The following is a 23,611-nucleotide window of genomic DNA, read 5'->3' as shown; positions in this document are numbered from 1 at the left end:
GTGAATCTCTTGCATCATACTAGGAAATGGATTTAAGCCAATCACCCTTGTCTGCAGGCAGCTGGAGCCTGAGGTCCCAAGGATGTCTTTGTAATGATAATATGTGCCTCCCAAGGGACTACAATCTTATGCAGGAATAGCTGGAGAGCACATCATTGAGTCACTTCCCCCTGCAGGTTGTGGGAAGGAATGCAGCCACAGAGGCAGAAGATCTCCTTAGATGGGGGGGAATGTGGGGTGATGTGCCCAACTATATCGACCCGCCGAGTTCTGCAGATGGTCCCCATGTGACTGCACCTGTCTTAGGTTGTTTTCCGTGAAAAATCTTACCCATCTTTGACTGTCCAGTCATCTTTGGGGCCAAACAGAGAGATGGCACAAAGGGGAAGCAATGTTCCTGAAAGGATTAGTCTCACAGACTCTCCTTCCTTTTTTTTTTTTTTTTTTAAGATTTTATTGGGGAAGGAGAACAAGACTTTATTGGGGAACATTGTGTACTTCCAGGACTTTTTTCCAAGTCAAGCTGTTGTCCTTTCAATCTTAGTTGTGGAGGGCGCAACTCAGCTCCAGGTTCAGGTGCCATTGCTAGTTGCAGGGGGCACAGCCCACCATCCCTTGCGGGAATCGAACAGGCAACCTTGTGGTTGAGAGGATGCGCTCCAACCAACTGCTCAGCTCAAGGTGCCGTGTTCAATTTTAGTTGCAGGGGGCACTGCCCACCATCCCTTCGGGAGTCGAGGTATCAAACTGGCAACCTTGTGGTTGAGAGCCCGTGCTCCAAACAACTGAGCTATCCCAGAAGCAGCTCAGCTCAAGGTGCCCTGTTCAATCTTAGTTGCGGGGGATGGAGCCCACCATCCCTTGAGGGACTCACAGAGTTGAAATGGCAACCTTGTGGTTGAGAGCCCACTGGCCCATGTGGGAATCCCATTGACAGCCTTCGGAGTTAGGAGCGTGGAGCTCTAACCACCTGAGCCACCGGGCTGGCCCCTCTCCTTTCTTTTTAAGGGTAGCCACGAGGGGACAGACCGGTAGGCTACTGTGTGGCAACACTCCAGTAAAGCAACTATTAACTTAGACAAAACTATCAGAATCAATCTTCCCTCAACACCGGAATCTAATATAATACAACAACCAGGGGAATTCTTAATGAAGAACAAACTTCTAAATTTTGGTGAGAAATCATTGTGGCATTTTCACTTATCCACTGATGAACCTCCCACCTCCTCCCACCAGTTCTGATGTAGCTGTGGGGATTGTGCCCCACATTCCTGGTGTACCTTCCTGATGCAACAGAGGAAATATGGACTATGTTCTCAAAGAATTGTGGTTGTGTCCTTTGACATCCCTGATGGCTCCTCAGGGATCCACTAAGAGGCTTGTTTTTGTTTAACACACTTGGTAACTTTATTAGGGCTGGAATGGTTTCCATAACATTGCTTCTTGATAGCTTTTAAAAGCATGCTCTAGTCATTGGCTGCCTGGGACAAAAGATAATAAATGAAGCAAGCAGCAGTCAGACTGAAAACCTTAGAAAAGTAGAGGTTGTAGAGGAGAAACGTGGGGGAATAAAGGCTTTGCAAAGCTCCCACATATACTGAGGAATCTACAAGACCACACGCATGCCCAAGGCTACATACATGCTCAAAAGAGACAAGAGATGATCTTTATGCTCTCTGTATAAGCATGAGAGGAAGGCTCAGGAGGAGTTAAAAGCAGCCTGGTTAAGCACCGAAAAAGTGCCTCAACTTGAAAGTGCCCCAATCTGCCAAGTCTAAGAGAATATTATATTACTTATTTTTTTGACTCCTACTATTGAAGGAAACCTCTGTAAATTGCTAGCTGACCACTGAGGAAATGGAATAGAGTATGTAATGACCATACATAACAAAGCAGTCTTTACAAAAATAGTTTAGAAAAGTCATTATGCCAAGAAGCAGCTACAGAATTCCAGTCAAGATGTCAGAGTAAGTAAACTCTATGCTCGCCTCCTCTAATGACCACATAAAAATTACACCTAAATTATATTAATAGCACAACCATTATTGAGAACCTCCTAAAGACTAGCTGAACAGAAGTTCTATAACTAAGGATATAAAAAAGAAGCTGGTAGGAGAGGCTAAGGTAGAACAGGCAGGTCCCACATTCATGCTGTGGTGATTAAGAATCAGGAGGGATGTCTTGGATGTGGAGGATCCCCCTGAGGAGCAAGGGGTACCAGCCCCACCCTGGGTTCCCCATCTCAGGGCATCAGTGCCAGAAAGAGGAATCCCCATAACATCTGGCTACCCCACCAGCAGTTGCAAGTGGACACTAAATCTGTGATCTGCATTAACCTGGCTAACACCAGGCCTGGTGATTCCCTGAGAACCCACCCACCCAACTCGTGCATGAGGCTGAACCACTTCCAGCAACTTTTCCACACAAGTGGACTGCCTTGGCTCACATGCTATGGACTTTTCTAAATCTCTCAAAGGACCACAAACCCCAAACAAGCACCGACTGGCTTTGTGTTCCAAACCTTTTGCTAAGCAGCTCCAAGCCCAGCACAGTGGCAATATGTAGCAATTTGCATTGTAACTCTCATCAGATGGCCCCAAGTCTGGCATTAGCTTCAGTCAGCATTGGCTCAGAACATAGTTTCAATTAAGTGGTCACAAGTCTAGCACAAGTAGCGGCTGGACTCAACTCACATCTGGTGCCCACCAAAGAGTCCCAAGCCTGGCACTAGTGGCAACCAGCCTTAGTTCACAGCATAGCTCCTCCCAAGTGACTCCAAGCCCAGCAAAAGTGGCAACCAATCACAGATCAGTTTGTAGATACTATCACATGGCCCCAAGTTGGGCTCAAGTGGTGGCTAACCTTGCCTGCCCCAAAGCCCCTCCCAAGAGTCTCCAAGACCAACACACCCAGTGTATGGCTTCAGATCACACCCAACCAGCTCCACAAATTGCACACCCAAAGGTCAAACTCAGCAGGCAATAGATCCCCCTAAAACCAATTGTGCTTTGTAGGATCAGCCTGTGTAAAACAGCTTGTCCACTGTAGTTACGGACATTTCTTATAGCCAGTCAGCCTGAGTGCAAATCCCACCCACTAACATGCCAACAGCAATCAAGGTTATACTGTAACAAGAGGAAAACTGAACCCACAAAAGGGACAACCTTGGAGCACCCAGATCAAGTGACCAGGGAGAGTGTGCCATTGGGTACCATGGGACACCTACTGCATAAGGCCACTCTACCGAGAATGAGAGAAGTAGCAGATCTACCTAATACATAGAAACAAACACAACTAAAAGAGTCAAGCAAAATGAGGAGAAAAATAAACACGTCTTAAATAAAAGAACAGGACAAAACTCCAGAAAAATAACTAAACAAAGCAGAGACAAGCAGTTTACCAGATGCAGAGTTTAGAACACTGGTTATAAAAATGTTCAGTGAACTTGAGTGAGAAGAATAGAAGAACTGAGTGAGAACTTCAACAAAGAGATAGGAAATACAAAAATATATAGAGAAAACATATAAAAAAATGAAGAATGCAATTCTTCAGAAATGAAGAATACAATAACTGAAATGAAGAATACATTAGAAGGAATCAACGTAGACTAGATGAAGCAGAGGATCAAATCAGTGATCTGGAAGACAAGGTAGTGGAAAATAGTCAGAAAAGCAAAAAATAAAGAAATAAATAAAGAAATAAAATAAAAATAAAAAATATAGTTTAAGGGACCTCTGGTACACCATCAAACATAGAAACATTAACATCCCGGGGTGCCAGAAGAAGAAGAAGACTAAGCAATGAATTGAGACCCCATTTAAGAAATAATGACTGAAAACTTTCCTAACCTGGGCAAAGGAAATAGACATACAAGCACAAGTTGTGCAGAGTCCCAAACAAGACGAACCCAAACAGGTCCATAGTGAGACACATCATAATTGAAATGCCAAAGATTAAAAACAAAGAGAGAATCTTAAATCTAGTGAGAGAAAAGCAGTTAGTTACATACCAGGGACCTCCCATAAGACTGTCAGCTGATTTTTGAACAGAAGCAGGTCAGAAGGGAGTGGCATGAAATATTCACATTGATGAAAAGAAAGAACCTATGGCCAAGATTACTCTACCAAGCAAGGCTAACATTTAGAATCGAAAAGGAGACAAAATTTCCTAGACAAGTAAAATGTACAAAAGTTTATCACCACTAAACCAGTATTACAAGAAATGTAAAGGAACTTCTTTAAATAGAAAAGATAAAAATATAAATAAGAAAATAGAGGAAGAATTTCTCACTGAAAAAGGCAAACAGTCACTAAAAGCACTGATTCGACCAACTATACAGCAAGTACAAAGATTAAAGGCAAAAGTAGGAAGATCATGTGTAATTACAATAAATCAAGGGATACTCATAAACAGAAAAATAAGTTAAAAATAATGACAAAAAATAAACATGGAGTGGGTGAGTAAAAAATGTAGTGACTTTTGAAGTGTTCAAACTTAAACAAACATCAACTTAAATTAGACTGCTATAAACATAGCTTGGTATATATGAAGCATGAGGTAACCACAAACCAAAAATTCACAAGAGATACATAAGAAATACAGACAAAGGAATCCAAACTCAAAACTATAGACAATCATCAATCAACATACATGAGAAGAGAGCAAGAGAATAAGAAAGGAACAGAGAAGTACAGCAAAAACAACCAGGAAACAATAAAATGCCAATTACTACATACCTGCTGATAATAACATTAAATGTAAATGGATTACACATTCCAATCCAATCAAAGACATAGGGTGCCTAAATGGATTTAAAAGACAGACCCATGCATATGCTGTCTACAAGAGACGCATGTCAGAGTGAAAGACATACACAGACTGAAATGTAAGCAAAGGGGTGGATAAAGATATTTCATACAAATGAAATGAAAAAAAGAAAAAAGAAAAGGCTGTGGCAGGAATACTTATATGAGACAAAATAGACTATAAAACAAGGGCTGTAACAAGAGACAAAGAAGGACATTTTATAATCATAAAGGAATCAATCCAACATAAATATCTACACATAGAACATAGGAGGACCTAAATATACAAAGCACATATTGACTGAAATAAAGAAATAGACAGTAATACAATCATAGTAGGGACTTTAACACCCCATTGTCAACAATGGATACGTCATCCAGAAGTACATCAACAAGGTAACAGCAGCCTTAAATGACACACTGGACCAGATGGACATAATTGATATTTTTGAGCATTTCACATCAAAGCAAAAGAATATACATTTTTTTCAAGTGCCCATGGAACATTTTCCAAGATAGACCACAATTTGGCCACAAAGTAAGTCTCAACAAATTTAAGGAGATTGAGATCATATCAAGTGTCTTTTCTGGCCACACTGGTATGACACTAGAAGTCAATTATATGAACACACACACACACACACACACACACACACTCACATGAAGGCTCAATAACATTCTACTAGATAATGAATGGGTCAACAATGAGATCAAGGAAGAAATCAAAAGACACCTTGAAACAAATGAAAATGAAAACACAATGACTCAAAGTCTATGGGACACAGCAGCAGTCAGACTGAAAAGCTTAGGAAAGTAGCGGCTGTAGAAGGAGATACATGGGGGATTGCTAAGAAAGAAATTCGGAGACCCGGGATCAAAATGGCGGCGTGAGGTGAGCCTCTGTAAAGCTCTCCTGGAATTTACAACTAATCGGACAACAATAACTCCACAAAGGACTCCCTGCACAGCAGACAGGCAAGACGAAGAGGTCCACTACTGAATTCACCACCAGGTGGGTGAATCGCGCGAGCGGGGGAGGAGGAAGAGGAGAAGTGCGGGACGGAGCCCCGCGGGCGCAGGACAAAGACCTAGCTCAGTGCTCCGAACTCGCTGCATCCCGGAACTACCGCAGCTGCGGGAGAGGGAAGGACTCGGACTGCTAGGGCTCCGCTTATGGCCCACAGGGCTGAGGGGGCAGCATATACCACAGCTGAACCCAACGTTCACGGCAGACCTCGGATTAAAAACTGAGGGAAGAAGGCTGAAAACTGTGGTTAAGCCCTCACTGCCGAGCGGAGAACAGAAGCCTTAGGCACTAAGACTAGCCGCCTCCTCCCTACCCTCCCAGAGCTCGCCCCACCCCCACCTGCCCGGTGCTAGAAGCGATAAAGTAGCAGTGTCGGATCACAAGGACAGGATCTTTGCTGTTCTGAGAACTGTGGACCGCAGAAACAGATTCGCAGCCCAACTAGTTACGGCAAAGGGGAGGGAGCTGTGGAAGCAGGACCGGCTGTGGTGGTGGTCGCCGCCATTGCTCTGGGCCACCTCTCACAACTCACCCCGCCCCTGGCCCCACCTATCTGGGCGGATCCCTGCAGGAGTAAACAGAACTGCTGAAACATACGGGCTCTGAATCTGGTGCAGAAAGAGCTTTGGAACTTCAAAAGCTCTCCGCACCCCCACAGGGACGTGACGCCCTATGACCCAGGTGAACTGTTAACAGAGGAGAGGCCCGTCTCCCAGGGAATCCCCCCATTGTGTGAGAAGCTGGAAAAGTGCAGAGAAAGTATAGCACTACTGTGTCAGAGAGACCTCTTCCTATCAACCTGTTGAAGAAGCCACTCCTGTAGATGTCTAGGAAGAGAAATAATAAATCAGTAATTGCCATGAATAACCAAGGCAACAAGACAGCTCAAAAAGAAAGTGAAAAGTCTCCAGAAAAGGAACTTAGACATATGGAAATATGTGACTTAAATGATAGAGAATTCAAGATTGCAGTTCTGAAAAACCTCAAAGAGATGCAAGAAAACACAGAAAGGCAATTTAATGAACTCAGAAACGCAATCACAGAACAACATGAGCATTTTACGAAAGAGATTCAAATTTTAAAAAAGAACCAAATGGAATTTCTGGAGATTAAGAACTCAATAGAAGAAATTAAGAATGAAATAACCAGCTTAGGTAGTAGAGTTGACCAGATGGAAGAAAGAATCAGTGACATCGAAGATAGAAACTTGGAAATTACACAGATGGAAGAAGAAAGAGACTTGAGACTTAAAAGAAACGAAAGAACTCTACAAGAACTTTCTGACTCCATCAGAAAGAGCAATATAAGAATAATGGGCATACCAGAAGGAGAAGAAAGAGAGAAGGGAACAGAGAATATACTCAAAGAAATAGTCAATGAGAACTTCCCAAATTTGTGGACAGAACTGGATCCTCAAATCCAAGAAGCAAATAGAACACCTAATTACCTCAATCCCAACAGGCCATCTCCAAGACACATTGTATTCAAGCTGTCTAAAATTAACTCCAAAGAAAGAATCCTCGAGGCAGCCAGGGAAAAGAAGACGGTAACCTACAAAGGAAAGCGCATTAGATTATCATCAGATTTTTCAGCAGAAACTCTACAAGCCAGGAGGGAGTGGAACCAAATATTCAAACTATTGAAAGAGAGAAATCATGAGCCAAGAATAATATATCCAGCAAAGATATCCTTTAGATATGAAGGAGGAATAAAGACCTTTCCAGACATACAGAAGCTGAGAGAATTTTCTAATACAAGACCTGCACTACAAGAAATACTAAAGGAGGCTATTAGACCACCATCAACAGGGACAATTTGTGGCAACCGAAACATAAAAAGGGGGAGCGTAAAGGCCTGAACCGGAATATGGGAATGGAGAAAGTAAGCGTGATGAAGAAAATGGAATACTCTAAATATCAAACTTTCTTTTACATAATCTTAAGGGTAACCACTCAAAAAAAATCCAGAACTGAAATATATACTCTAATAAAAGAAGAAACAGAGGGAAACATCATAGAATACCACCACACAGAAATAATAGACAACAACAAAAAGGCAAAGAAACAATGGAGACACAGCCTTACCAGAAAACTAAAGACAGAATGACAGGAAATCCTCACGTATCAATAATCACCCTAAATGTAAATGGACTGAACTCACCAATAAAAACGCACAGAGTAGCAGATTGGATCAAAAAACTAAACCCAACCATATGCTGTCTCCAAGAGACACATCTCAGCTACAAGGACAAGCATAGACTCAAAGTGAAAGGGTGGAAATTGGCACTCCAAGCAAATGGTACCCAGAGAAAATCAGGTGTAGCCATAATGATATCAGATGAAACAGACTTCAGGGTGAAAAAGATAACAAGAGACAAAGATGGACATTTCATAATGGTAAAGGGGACTATACAACAAGAAGACATAACAGTCATCAATATTTATGCCCCCAATCAGGGAGCACCAAAATACACCAAGCAACTACTAACAGAACTAAAGGGAGAAATTGACCAAAACACAATTATACTAGGGGACTTAAATACATCATTGACAGCTATGGATAGATCATCCAAACAGAAAATAAATAACGAAATTGCAGCCCTAAATGACACATTAAATGAAATGGACATCATTGACATATATAGAGCACTTCATCCTAAAACATCAGACTATACATTCTTTTCGAGTGTACATGGAACATTCTCCAGGATAGACCATATATCGGGACATAAAAGCAGCCTCAGCAAATTTAAGAAGATTGAAATCATACCAAGCATATTCTCTGATCACAAGGCTTTGAAATTGGATATCAACTGCGAAAAGAAAGGAAAAAGAAACACAAATACATGGAAATTAAACAACATACTTTTAAAGAACGACTGGGTCAAAGAAGAAATTAGAGGAGAGATCAAAAGATATATAGAAACAAATGACAATGAAAATACATCCTACCAAAATTTTTGGGATGCGGCGAAAGCAGTTATAAGAGGGAAATTTATATCATTACAGGCCTATCTCAAGAAACAAGAAAAATCCCAAATAAATAACCTCATGTTACACCTCAAAGAACTAGAAAAAGAAGAACAAGTGAAACCCAAAGTCAGCAGAAGAAAGGAAATAACAAAAATCAGAGCAGAGCTAAATGAAATAGAGAACAAAAAGACAATAGAAAAAATTAATGTGACAAAGAGCTGGTCCTTTGAAAAAATTAATAAAATCGACAAACCCTTGGCTAGACTCACTAAGATAAAAAGAGAGAAGACACTAATTAACAAAATCAGAAATGAGAAAGGGGAAGTTATCACGGACACCACAGAAATACAAAGGATCAACCAAGAATACTATGAAGGACTATATGCCACCAAATTTAATAACCTAGAAGAAATGGACAAGTTCTTAGAAACATATAGCCTTCCAAGGCTGAACCATGAAGAACTGGAAAACCTAAACAGACCGATCACCAGTAAAGACATTGAATCAGTCATCCAAAACCTTCCCAAAAGCAAAAGTCCGGGACCAGATGGCTTCACTAGTGAATTCTACCAAACCTTCAAAGAGGATCTAATACCAATCCTGCTCAAACTCTTCCAAAAAATTGAAGAAGAGTCAGTACTCCCTAACTCATTTTATGAGGCCAACATTACCCTGATACCAAAACCTGGTAAGGACAACACAAAAAAAGAAAACTACAGACCTATATCTCTGATGAATACTGATGCAAAAATCCTAAACAAAATTTTAGCAAATCGAATACAACAATGCATTAAAAAGATTATTCATCATGACCAAGTGGGGTTCATCCCTGGGGCACAAGGATGGTTCAACATCCGCAAATCCATCAATGTGATACATCACATAAACAAAATAAAGGACAAAAATCATATGATTATATCAATTGATGCAGAAAAAGCATTTGACAAGATACAACATCCATTTATGATTAAAACACTTAATAAAATAGGTATAGAAGGAAAATACCTCAACATAATAAAGGCCATCTATGACAAGCCCTCAGCTAATCTCATAATTAATGGTGAAAAACTGAAGCCCTTTGCTCTACGTTCAGGAACACGACAGGGCTGTCCCCTATCACCTCTGGTTTTCAACATAGTGTTGGAAGTCCTTGCCAGAGCCATCAGGCAAGATAAAGAAATAAAAGGCATCCAAATTGGGAATGAAGAAGTTAAAATATCACTCTTTGCAGATGATATGATGCTATATATAGAAAACCCTAAAGACTCCACCAAAAAGCTGTTAGAAACAATCAATGAATACAGTAAAGTTGCTGGCTACAAAATCAACGTACAAAAGTCCATTGCATTCCTATATACTAACAATGAAATCTCAGAAAAAGAAATACAAAAAACAATTCCCTTTGCAATTGCAGCAAAAAGAATAAAATACCTAGGAATAAATTTAACCAAGGATGTGAAGGATTTATATGCTGAAAACTATAAGACATTTTTGAAAGAAATTGAAGATGACACAAAGAAATGGAAGGACATTCCGTGCTCATGGGTTGGAAGAATCAACATAGTTAAAATGGCCATATTACCCAAAGCAATATACAGATTTAATGCAATCCCCATTAAAATCCCAATGGCATTTTTTAAAGAAATAGAACAAAAAATCATCAGATTTGTTTGGAACCACAAAAGACCCCGAATAGCCAAAGCAATCTTAAGAAAAAAGAACAGTGCTGGAGGTATCACACTGCCTGACTTTAGCTTGTACTACAGGGCTACAATAATCAAAACAGCATGGTATTGGCGGAAAAACAGACACATAGACCAATGGAATAGAATTGAGAACCCAGAAATAAAACCACATAAATATGGACAGATAATTTTTGACAAAGAAGCTAAAAACATACAATGGAGAAAAGACAGCCTCTTCAATAAATGGTGCTGGGAGAATTGGATAGCCACGTGCAAAAAAATAAAACTGGACTGTTATCTGTCACCATGTACCAAAATTAATTCAAAATGGATCAAAGACTTAAGCATAAGACCTGACACAACAAACTGCATAGAAGAAACATAGGTACTAAACTTATGGACCTTGGGTTCAAAGAGCATTTTATGAATTTGACTCCAAAGGTAATGGAAGTAAAAGATAAAATAAACAAATGGGACTATATGAAACTTAAAAGTTTCTGCACAGCAAAAGAAACCATCGACAAAATAAAGAGGCTACCGACTGAATGGGAGAAGATTTTTGCAAATAGTTCCTCCGATAAGGGTCTAATATCCAAAATATACAAGGAACTCATGAAACTCAACAACAAAAAAACGAACAACCCAATTGAAAAATGGGCATAGGACCTAAAGAGGCATTTCTCTAAAGAGGACTTACAAATGGCAAATAGACATATGAAAAAATGCTCAACATCACTAATCATCAGAGAAATGCAAATAAAAACCACAATGAGATATCACCTCACCCCAGTCAGAATGGCTATCATCAACAAGACAAATAGCAACAAGTGTTGGAGAGGCTGTGGAGAAAAAGGAACCCTCATACACTGTTGGTGGGAATGCAGACTGGTGCAGCCGCTATGGAAGGCAGTGTGAAGGTTCCTCAAGAAATTACGAATAGAATTACCATATGACCCAGCAATCGCTCTCCTGGGTATCTACCCCAAAAATATAAAAGCATTTCTCTATAGAGACACGTGTACTCCAATGTTCATTGCAGCTTTGTTTACGGTGGCCAAGACATGGAAACAACCAAAATGTCCTTCAATAGATGAATGGATAAAGAAGTTGTGGTATATATACACAATGGAATACTATTCAGCGTTAAGGAAAGATGATATAGGAACATTTCTGACAACATGGATGGATCTTGAGAATATAATGCTAAGCGAAATAAGTCAGACAGAAAAAGCAGAGAACCCTATGATTTCACTGATATGTGGTATATAAACCAAAAACAAGACAAACAAATGAGAAACAAGAACTCATAGACACAGACATATTTTAGTGGTTACCAGAGGGTAAGGGGGGTGGGGGGAGGGAGATGAGGGTAAGGGGGATCAAATATATGGTGATGGAAGGAGAACTGACTCTGGGTGGTGAACACACAATGGGATTTATTGATGATGTAATACGGAATTGTACACCTGAAATTATGTAATTTCATTAACAATTGTCACCCCAATAAATAAATTTGAAAAAAAAAAAAAAAAGAAATTCACAGTATTGCAGGCCTACCTCAAGAAACAAACAAAAAACCCAGCCATTGCAGTACACGGAGCTCCATAGAGACTGTGCCAGGGCAAGTAAGAGTCGGATGGTCACTGGGTGGCTCTGTGCTCGCTGAGGAAAAATTATTAAACAGGGCAAAGATCATCCTAAGACGCCAAGAGGCAAAATGTCATCATCATGTGCACCTTTGTGCAAACTTGCCGGGAAAAGCCAAGAAGAAGCACCCAGATGCGTCAGTCAATTTCTCAGTTTTCTAAGAAGTGCTCAGAGAGGTGGAAGACCACGTCTGCTAAAGAAACAGGAACATTTGAAGACGTGGCAAAGGCGCACAAGACCCATTATGAAAGAGAAATGAAAACTTATATCCTCCTAAAGGGGAAACGAAACAGAAGTTCAAGGATCCCGATACACCCAAGAGGCCTTCGTCACCTTTTTTGTTTCGTTCTGATTATCTCCCCAAAATCAAAGGAGAACATCCCGGCCTGTCCGTTGGTCATGCTGCAAAGAAGCTGAAGAGATGCGGAACAACACTGCTGCAGGCGACAAGCAGCCTTGTGAGAAGAAGGCTGCTAAGCGGAAGGAAAACTACAGAAAGGATATTGCTGCGTACTGAGCTAAAGGACAGGCTGGTGTGGCCAAAAGGGGAGTTGTCAAGGCTAGAAAGAGCAAGAAAAAGATGGGAGAGGAGGAGGACGAAGAGGAAGATGAGGAGGAGGAAGACGAAGAAGAGGATGATGAGAAGTTGGTTCTAGCACAGTTTTTTCTTGTCTACAAACATTTACTCCCCCCCAGTACACAATTCAGTCCTTTTAAAGAAAAAAATTGAAATATAAGGCTGTGTGAGATTGTTTTCAAACTGTACAGTGTCTTTTTTCTGTATAGTTAACACACTACTGAATGTGTCTTTAGAGAGCCCTGGACTGGTGGTATTTTCTATAGCCACTGACCTTGTCTGGTACAGTAGGGGGGCTGTAAGTTGGCTGGAAATTTAAAGCTGGTCCTTGTTGGTGCACAGCACAAATTAGCTATAATGGGGATGGTAGTTTTTTCATCTTCAGTGGTCTCTGATGCAGCTTATACAAAATAAATGTTGTTCTATTAACTGAATACCACTCTGAAATTGCAAAAAAAAAAAAAAAGGAAAAAAAAGAAAAATGCAGCTGTTTTGTTGACACTCTGAATGCTTCTAAGTAAATACAACTTTTTAATTAAACAAAAGCAACAACAACAGGGGTGGCCAAGTGGCTCAGGTGGGTAGAGCACAGGGCTCATAACACCAACGTTGCTGGTTTGAATCCCACACGGACCAGTGACCTGCACCCGGCAAAACTACATGAGAACAACGGCTAAATCTGGAACTGAGCTGCTGTGAGTTTCCAGTGGCAGGCGTGAGCTGCTATGAGCGGCTGTGAGCGGCTTGCGTGAGCTGCTATGTGCCATGAACAGCCGGCAGCTGGTGGCTGAATGGCTCAGCTGGTTATGGCTAATTGAACAACGGCTTGACTCAGAGCTGGGAGGCACAGAAAGGGAAAGGGGGGTTGGGAAGCAACAAGAAAAATCTCAAATAAACAATCTAATCTTACACTTAAAGAACTAGAAAAAGAAAAGCAAACAAAGCCCAAAGGGAAAAAATAATAAAGATCAGAGCAGAAATAAATGAAATAGAGCCTTAAAAGGTTAGAAAAGATTAATGAGAGCTTGTTCTTTGAAAAGATAAGCAAAGCTGATAAACCTTTAACTGGATCTATCAAGAAAAAAAGAGAGAGGACCCAAAAAATAAAATCAGAAATGAAAGAGGAGAAGTGACAACTGACACCACAGAAATACAAAGGATTATAAGAATATACTATGAACAATTATATGGGAACAGATTGGGCAATCTGGAAGAGATGGACAAATTTCTAGAAACATACAATCTTTCAAGACTAAATCAAGAAGAAACAAAATACAAAATGACCGATTACTAGTGACAAAATCAAATCAGTAATCAAAAAACTCCCAACAAACAAAAATCCTGGACTAGACGGCTTCACAGGTGAATTTTACCAAACTTCAAAGAAGAATTAAATCATTTCTTCTCAAACTATTCCAAAAAATTCAAGAGAAGGGAAGGCTCCCAAGCTCATTATCAGGGTAACAATTACCCTGATTACAAAACTAAACAAAGACATTAAAAACAAAAAAATTATACACCAATATTCACAATGAACATAGATGTATAAATGCTCAACAAAATATTAGCAAACCGAATGCATCAATACATTAAAATCATCATACATCATGATCAAGTGGGACCTGTTCCTGGGATGCAAGATTTGTTGAATATCCACAAATCAACTAACGTGATACACCACACAATCAAAAAGAAAGATAAAAATCATATGATCACATCAATAGCTGCAGACAAAAGCACTTGACAAAACTCAGCATCCAGTTAGGATAAAAAAGAAAAAAGACTCTCAGCAAAGTGGACATAGAGGTAACATATCACAACAAAGACCATATATGACAAATGCTAACTACATACTCAATGGGGAAAAATTAAAAGCATTTTCCTTATATCAGGAGCAAGACAAAGATGCCCACTTTCCCCATTTTTATTCAACATAGTGTTGGAAGCCCTGGTCATAGCAATTGGACAAGAAAAAGAAATGAATGGCTTCCAAATTAGAAAGGAAGAAGTAAAACTGTCCTTATTTGCAGATGACATGATACTCTACATAGAAAACCCAAAAGATTGCACCAAAAACCTATGAGAACTGATAAATGAATTCAGCATTTAGCAGGATACAAAGTTAATATGCAGAAATTGATTGCATTTTTACACACCAATAATGAACTAACAGAAGAGAAATTAAGAAAACAATCCAATTTACAATTACATCAAAAAAGATAAAATGCCTAGGAATAAATTTAACCAAGGAGGTAAAAGACCTGTACTTGGAAAACAATAAGACAGTTGAAGAAAAAAATTGAAGAAGACACAAATAAATGGAAGTATATCCATGCTCATGGTTAAAAAAAATTAGCATTGTTAAAATGTCCATACTGCCCAAAGCAACCTAAAGATTCAATGCAATCCATATGACAATACTTTCACAGAAGTAGACCACATAATCCTATATGGAACTTCAAAAGACCCTAAATAGCCAAAGCAATCCTGAGAAAAGAACACAGTGAGGCTATCACGTTACCTGATCTCAAACTATCCTATAAGGCTATAGTAATCAAAACAGCATGGTACTGGCATCCAAACAGACACGTAGATCAATGGAACAGAATAGAGAGCACAGAAATAAACTCACCCTTATATGTTCATTTAATCTATGACAAAAAAAGGCAAGAATATACAAAGGGGTAAAGACAATCTATTCAATAACTGGTGTTGGGAAACTGGAATGATACATGCAAAAAAAAAGAACAAGAAAAAAAGGAATGGACCGTTTTATTACACTATATACAAGAATAAATTCAAAATGGATTAAAGACTTAAATGTAAGACCGAAAACCATAAAACCCCTAAAAGAAAACGTAGGCAGTATACTCACTGCCATTGTTCTTAGTAATGTTGTTTCTGATCTGTCTTCTCAGACAAGTAAAACAAAAGGAGAAAAAAACAATGGGACTACATTAAACTAGAATGTTTTTCTATAGCAAAAGAAACCACCAACAAAACGAAAAGACAGCCTAGTGAATGGGAGAAGATATTTGCTATGATACATCTGATAATGGGTTAATATCCAAAATTTATAAAGAACTCATACAACTCAACACACACACACACACACAAATAAAAAAATGAAAACAATCAATGCAATTAAAAAAATGGACAGAGGACCTGAATAGACATTTCTCCAAAGAGGACATACAGATGGCCAATAGACATGTGCAGCTCAATGTCACTAATCATCAGAGAAATGCAGAATTAAAACTGCAATGAGATATCACCTCACTCCTGTCAGAATGGCTATCATCAATAAACCAATCAGTAAGTGTTGACGAGGATGTGGAGAAAAGGAAAACCTCATACTTTGTTGGTGGAATTGCAAACTGGTACAGTCACTATGGAACACAGTATGGAGGTTCCTCAACAAATTAAAAATAGTACGACCTTATGACCCAGCAATTCCACTTCTGAGTATTTATCCGAAGAAATACGAACACTAATTCAAAAGGATACATGCACCCCTATGTTCACTGCAGCACTGTTTACAATAGCCAAGATATAGAAGCAACCTAAGTGTCTATCAACAGCCAACTGGTATAAGGAGAAGTGGTACTTATATACAATGGAAAATTACTTGGCCATTAAAAAGAATGAAATCTTACATTTACGACAACATGGGTGGAAATAGAGGGTATTATGCTAAGTGAAATGAGTCAGACTGAGAAAGACAAATACCATATGATTTTACTTACGTGTGGAATCTAAAGAACAAAGCAAACAAACGAAACAGAAAGAGACTCATTGGTACAGAAAACAAATTGATGCTGCCAAAGTGGAGGGATGTTGGAGGGGGTTAAGAAATACAAATTGGTAGTTAAAAAATAATCAGGAGGATGTAAAGTACAGCATGGGGAATATAGTCAATAATGTTGCCACAACTATGTATAGAGGGCCAGGTGGGTAATAGACTAATCTAGGGGATTGATGAGGCCAAAAAGGGCTCATGAAAGTGAACCTGAGGGGGACTGCCCAGGCCGGCATCTATTCCCCAGGAACCACCCAGGCTCATTCCCTAAAAATAAATAAAAAATGTCCAAACACTCCTAAAAAGAGGAGATAAGACCCAACTTGTATTAACTGGTTCCTCACACATGTCCATTACTTGAACTCTAGCCTCATCATAATACCATTAAAATAAAATGTACATTAAGGCTTGCCCCCCAACGTGGGTTTTTCTGTATGCATTCTGGGTAAGAGCATGTGCAGAAAGAAACTAGTTATATAACCAACATATGTCACTCAAATGACCTCAGTCTATACGTCACATCTTCTGCTGTAAGGAAATGTACCTACACTTTCCTATATAAGAAAAAGTTAACCTGAATTTAGGTGCAGTTTTCTACCCCGGCAACTTTCTATGCCGGCATCTTTCTTCTTGAATAAACTTACTTCCTTGCTCTCCTCATTTCAGGCTGACTCTGTGAATTTCTTCACCTTTTGTCGTGAGGAACGATGAGGGGTTAATTCCAATGACACAACAGGGATCACAGCATAAATTATAGTAATGTCTAACCACTTTGCTGTGCACCTGAAACTAACATAAAATAATACTGAGTGTCAACCGTAACTGAAAAAAATAATATATTTTTAAAAAAGGAAAGATTTTGACCAAAGGGGTATAAATTTCAGTCATAATATAAATGGAGCCACTTTAAAATGGAGCCAGAGCTGCCATCCCCAAGGAACCCCCTTGGGCATCTTATGCCTCAAACCTGTGGAATGTTAAAGCTGCAAAATAACCTTTGCACTGGACCTAAAGCAACATTGTGTCCCAAAGAACTATTTGCAAAGAGAGTCAGAACACAGATATTATGACTATTGATTCCCTCACTGAAAATTAAAATCTTCCCTTAGAATAAACACCACTATATCCGCATCAATAGAAATGTCTTCCTTTTATTGATGGACTTGTCCCCTTTCCCTTCTCATAAATACCCCCTGCCTTTGTCTCCTAATCAGAACACTATTTGGGCTTCTGCCTGAATCAGTGCTTCCTGAACAGCGATTCTTTTTATCTCAGATAAATGCTTGTTGACTCTCACTTTGAAAGACCTTTATATTTAGGTTAACACATCAATCAGTAGACTTGGAGTCAAGGGCTCCCCCAATCTTTCACCCTCCCTAATGCAGAGTCCTTTAAGGTCTTTTTGGTGTGTGGTGGTGGGGAGGGGAGTCTTTGCAGTCTGCTGATCTGGTGAATACCACTGTCCCTCTCCTGAAATAAAGGCACATGTGCAGATGACACCAGCTTAGGACCCTGACTCTCCATTTACACAGAGAAGTGGGGGTGGGTGGAAGGGAGGGCTGATGTCCAGAGTAGCAGCCATCCATGACTTCAGGGCTTCTTGATTGGTGTTTGTTTGGCTAGCGTTTGGAGGAGTTTGTTCTCAGGAGGAGAAAGCCTTTGTAGAAGGTGACAAATATTCAGGGTGGGTGTGGGGAGGGGAAAAGATGAGGAAATAGGGAAAAAGCACAGTGGGGCTAGGCAGGAGGTGAAGAGAGTCCGGGAGGAGAGGGGTCTGGCCTGATGGCAGCAGGTCTGGAGCCCAGAGCCTCACTGCCCAGAGTCCCGCAGCCAGTGAAGAAAGGGGAGAGGCAGGACCTTCCACTGGCCAGAAACATCACTGTAGAACTTGGGGGTTGTGTTTTGTTTTTGCATTCTATTAAGATGAATTTGGAAAATCAACAGGTGTGAAAACTAAGGACCTATTTTTCAAAGGATAAATATTACAGTCCCCTTCCAGTTTATCTCATCCCTAGTCCCCTGGAGAAGGGAGGGAGCCAGGCACCAAACATTCTTGAAACTTCTTCAGATCTCAAAGTCAGTCTCCTTCTTCAGACTTGCTGTGAAAGCCTTTGACCTTTCCCAATGGCACATCCGTTTCGAGGAACAAGATTTGTCCCGACTTTGTTTCTGACCCAAGGATCCTGTGGCAACTCCGGCGTCAAACTGGGTTTGAGTATGAATGTGACAGGGTCCCCTGTGCCCACACTCAATATTGCACTTTTGAAAATTACAGCCTGCATATTTTATAAATATTTATTACACATCTGTCTACTCCAGTAAAATCATCCCTTTAAAAGCACTTTAAGAAAGATTCAATGCTATCTAAATGTGAAGGATTATCTCAAAAGACAATTTCTGGTGTTGAATTTAATTAATATTTTGGCTTTGAAAACTGTAATTTATTCAGTTTGGGGCTTAGGTTTGTAATATTTTAAAACTGAAATGTTCTCTCCCTGACCCTCATATAAATCCAAATTTATACTAAAAGAAAAAATTCCAACATGCAGAGAAAGTGAAAGTCACCAAGTTACCCCCTTCCTAGAGACACCACTGTCAAAACTTTGGTGAGGAACCTTCCAGGTTTTCCCCTCTTTACAACATAGTTAATTTGTAAGTGGTGTCAGTGACATTATAATTCAGTATATTCTTAACCTTTTAAAAAAGCTTAAAAGTATGTTGGTACATCTTTCCATAGCAGTACATTAAAATCTATCTTACTTCCTTTATTGGCTGCATAGCATTTTCCCCCCTTTCTCCCCCCCCTCATTCCAGTTCAAGCCATTGTTTCTCAGTCTAGTTGTGTAGGACACAGCTCCCTGGCCCATGCTGGTGTTATGAGCCTTGCGCTCCCCCGGCTGAGGCAGTCGGACAGTGGTTGGCCACTCACAGCAGCTCGCAGCAGCTCTCCCCGGGCTGCCGGCCACTCACACTGGCCACAGGGAGGTCATGGCAGTACACGGCAGCACACAGCAGCCCAGGGCAGCTCAGCCAACTTTCGGCTACTCATAGCAGCCCAGCTCCAGGGAGAGCTGTTGTTCACAATCTTAGCATGTGGAATCGAACCCAGACCCCAGCAGTTAAGAGCACAGCACTCCAACCACCTGAGCCAATGGGCAGGCACCGCATAGCATTTTATGACAGGCTTTTTTTTGCGGACAATGCAATCGTCTCCTTCTTCACTTTGCTAATGGTGACAAGGGTATACAATTGCCACAACTCAACCAGCTGTGCTTTTCAAACAGATGCATTTTACTGCATGTAACGTGTGTCCCAGCAAAGTTGGCTTTAAGCATATTATCCTCTTTGAAATGTGCACTTTGGTTATGTAAACAAAACAAAGGAAACACCTTGTGGCCAAGAGACACCCTGACACATCTGGAGGTGAAGTGTCCTGATGTAGCAATTTACCCTCAAGAGGTCCCGCAGTAACAGTAACAGCTGTTTGTTTATGTCTTCAGAGAGATCAAACAGCTGGGGTGAAACGTCAATAAATGATGAAACTAGATAGAGTAAAAACAAAGGTTAGAAATATTATTACACCTTATAACATTTATTTCCCGTTTAATTTTTCTCTCCCTTTTTCTTCTTCTCTCTTCTTTTCTTCAACACTTTCCCCCTTCCCTCCATCCTTTTCCACTCTCTCCACTACATCTTGTCCCTGCACATTCGAGCCTTATGGTCAACACAGGTGACGGTGTCCCCTGGGACAGGTCAGGGACAGAGACTGGGAAGGGCTCTGGTCAAGGGGTTTTGTAAGCGCTGTCGGGCCACTGTTCCTGTGTCATTTCAGGGAAGTCACTCTAGTCTCTGATGGATGTCACACCGGGTGTAAAGTAGGTCCTCCCTGAACTTGGCAGAACCTGGTGGGGTTTTCCTGGATCCTTAGTGGTGGCTTTTCATCCAGGCAGTTGATGCTGGAATCAATCTGGATGGTGCCCCACAGGAGCCCTCCTTCCCCATAGAGCCTGTAGGAAATGCTTTGGGGTCTTAGTATCCAGAGGCATCCCGTGGGGAGGGGCCTGGAAGAGGCGCTTCCCTACTCAGGGGCCTCAGAACCAACCAATGCTGTGTAAAATGAGTCGGAATCTAGGTCCCCATCCAGACCCAGAGAATCACATTTCCACAGACCTGAGAGGGTCTGTGTTTCCCCAACCGGCAGGTGCAATGGCCTGCAGCTTGAGAACCAGAAACCTACATGCAGCCGTGCTCTGCTCCCAGCCAGCCCCCAAGAGCCTTCCTTCTGCTTTGAGATCATTGAACAACTTTTATTTACTTTACACCAGAGTCGGGGGACGAGTGACCTTCTATCCTCCTTGTAAATTCTGGCCCAGCCTTGGGTTGAGTATTTCCCGACCCAGCAGTAGCTCCTGAGGTCTGCGGGGAGGCGGAGGGGGTCTGTGCTGATGAGGCCAGGGTCCCAGGGCGGGAGTGGAGGACACAGATCAGTTAATGGACAGAGCAGAGGGGGCTGGAAGCAGGGTGGGGTGGAGGGAAACACTTTGTACAAAAGGAGGCTTGGGGGGAAGGGGCACATGCCCTAGATCTTGGGGAGGCACCTCAAATCCTGAGCCCCAGGCCATCAGGACCCCTTCCACCCCCAGAAAGAGTAGGATTGGCTTCAATGTCTCATTGCAACCATCTCTAAATGGCTTGCAACAAACCTAGCATATTATCGTCATCATCAATATTATTAATATTATTACTGTATTAAAACTCTTTTGTGGTGGAGACGACTGAATGAGACGTTTGCTGGACCTGCCACACCTAAGAGGCCCTGGAAGGAGGGCTGATATCATGGAGGAAAGGGCTTGGGACCAGCTGTCAGGAGAGCTGGGTTCCACCTCCCTCTCTACACCCTCACTCCCCTGTGACCTTCAGCAATGAAAAGAATCTCTCTGAGGTGGGACAGTGTAAGAAGAATAGGGTAAGAGGTTGCTAGTTGTGAAGCTAACACTCCTTTGTCACCCCAAACTAAGTTTGACAATGTCACTAAGTGTTCTGTTAACTGCTCTGTTAGCCTATTTTCCAGGAAATGATTGGGACCCAGATAACCACCTGCAGAAACCACTATGGCACCAAAGAGAGAACCTGCTCAAACCGGTTAAGGAAGGCTTTATGAACTTGAGGGGAGACAGAGCTCATATAATAGTAAATCCGGGCCTCTGGGAGGAGTTTGGACGCCATGTTGTGAAGATGCCCCACGTGAAAAAGTATCAGCCGCTACCGCGCCCGGGGCTGCCCAACACCACGCTTTGCCCGACACCACGCTTTGCATACCGTGCATGTGTGATAAAATTCCCATCATGCATGTGCATTGATTTGAAAGGACCAAAACACACAGGCTCCCCACTTAGCAGAGCCACTACTTTGGAAATTATTCCCCGTGGGCTCCTTATTTGCCGTAAATAAATCTTGCTTTGTGTGCTAACTACCCCTTGGTGTACTGTCTGATTCGTGATTCACCAAGAGGTGAACCCATACTAAGTTCAGTTACAACAGGACTCCATTCCTGACGTGACAAATAAATTATGATGGTCACATCATTAATCAATACAAACGGATGTGAAATCTAAGGAATTGTTAAAACGTTGTGATACGTGACATTTCCATCCACAGACACATGTAGGATGGGGGTCCTCGTGAAATGGTTAGTGATGATGGGCAGAGCTCCACTGTAAGAAAGCATTTTCAGGGAGACAGAGAGGAGAGGAACACAGCTCCTGGTCCTGGAGCGGCTCACTGTCTAACGGGGGGAGTGTAAGATGGTCAGATGGGTTCAAGGCAGGGCACCTGGGTACCAGCAGGGAGGGTCATCCATGAGCTGACCAGCGGTTCTAAAACTCACCTGCACAGTGGAGTCACCAGGGAGATTTAAAAGGCAGAAGGTCTGGGTCTGACCCACGGGCACTGATTTGATGGCTTTGGCCACAGCCTGGGCCTGTGGAAGAACTCTCCACCTGGTTGTATAAGCAGCCGAGATTGCAGACCACGGGGGACATGTCCAGAGACCAGGAGAGGTATGTCGGGGATGAGGCACAGCTGTCAGTAGAAGGAGGCGTCTGGGATGGAGTTATTGTTATTATTAACATTATTACTGAGATGCAGTTCATATATCACATAATTCACCCCCATAAAGTGTACCGTTAGGCGTCTTCTCCTCCTCTCATGGGCCTTGGCATCCAAGGAGCCTTCCCCCAGTTGGCTCCCACCTCCCCAAACTTCACTAACCCGCATTTTCTGGGGGTGCTTACTGCCCAGTGGGTCTTCCCCCATCCCCACTCCCCTGTACCCTCACCGAGGACAGACTTGGTGCTGACCCATTTGGGCCTTGGCACAGCACAAACCCTGTGCACAGCACTCTCCCCTGTCCTGGTGCCCCCTCCCCCACCCCCCTCCAGTGCAGCCACCTGCCCTTTTGCCCTCACCAAGTTCTCACAGCTCACAGCCCACTCCCGAGGGACCCTTGCAGTCACCACCCCACCCTCACCCGCCCTCACCCAGAGCACCCCTCCTCTCCTAACCCTAGCTCTCCCTGGGTCACCCCTGCGCCAGGCTCATCCCGCCCCTGCCCCCCAATCCCAGGCCCTCAGCACTAGTCTCCCCTGGTGCCTCTTGTTCCTCCCACCTAACCACCCCTCACAGACCTGCAAACTACTCTTGGTCCATCTGCCCTTTGGCCTTCACCCCTCCCCCCCATTGGGTCCTGGACCCAGTGGGCTCTCACAGCCTACACCATGGGTCCTTGTTCATACGTCTAGGTCAGCTCTGGCCTTTCCCTGCAGCAGGTAGACCTTCCCCCAGCACCTCCCATCCTGGGCTGGATGTCTAACCCTGACCTCTGTGGAGGTATGACACCCCCACACCCTGAGTCACTCCCACCATGTTCATCCTTCCCCAAGGTGTGACCTTGGGCAGTTAAGTTCTGTTTTCTCTTGCTACCCCCTCCTTTCTAACTATAAACTACCCTTGGGCACACTGCACTGACTCCTAGAGACCTCTGCCACCTGCCTCTCCCCATGTGACACTGGTTCATCCCCCCACCTCTCCACCAAGGCCC

At 42.1% G+C, this 23,611-nt stretch overlaps 1 pseudogene across 1 annotated transcript in view; it reads left to right on the top strand.

The window, feature by feature from the left end:
• The window catches only part of LOC308494701, a 43,519-nt pseudogene that overhangs the window by 4,852 nt on the left and 15,056 nt on the right, over nucleotides 1-23,611 (top strand). The window contains exon 2 of the transcript in view: nucleotides 12,174-12,781. The product of the transcript in view is annotated as an uncharacterized misc_RNA (transcript). The remainder of the gene's footprint in view (nucleotides 1-12,173; nucleotides 12,782-23,611) is intronic.

Source organism: Rhinolophus hipposideros (genome assembly GCF_964194185.1).
Source record: "Rhinolophus hipposideros genome assembly, chromosome: 3".
Taxonomy (NCBI): Eukaryota; Metazoa; Chordata; class Mammalia; order Chiroptera; family Rhinolophidae; genus Rhinolophus; species Rhinolophus hipposideros.
This window is presented reverse-complemented; position numbering and strand designations above follow the sequence as displayed.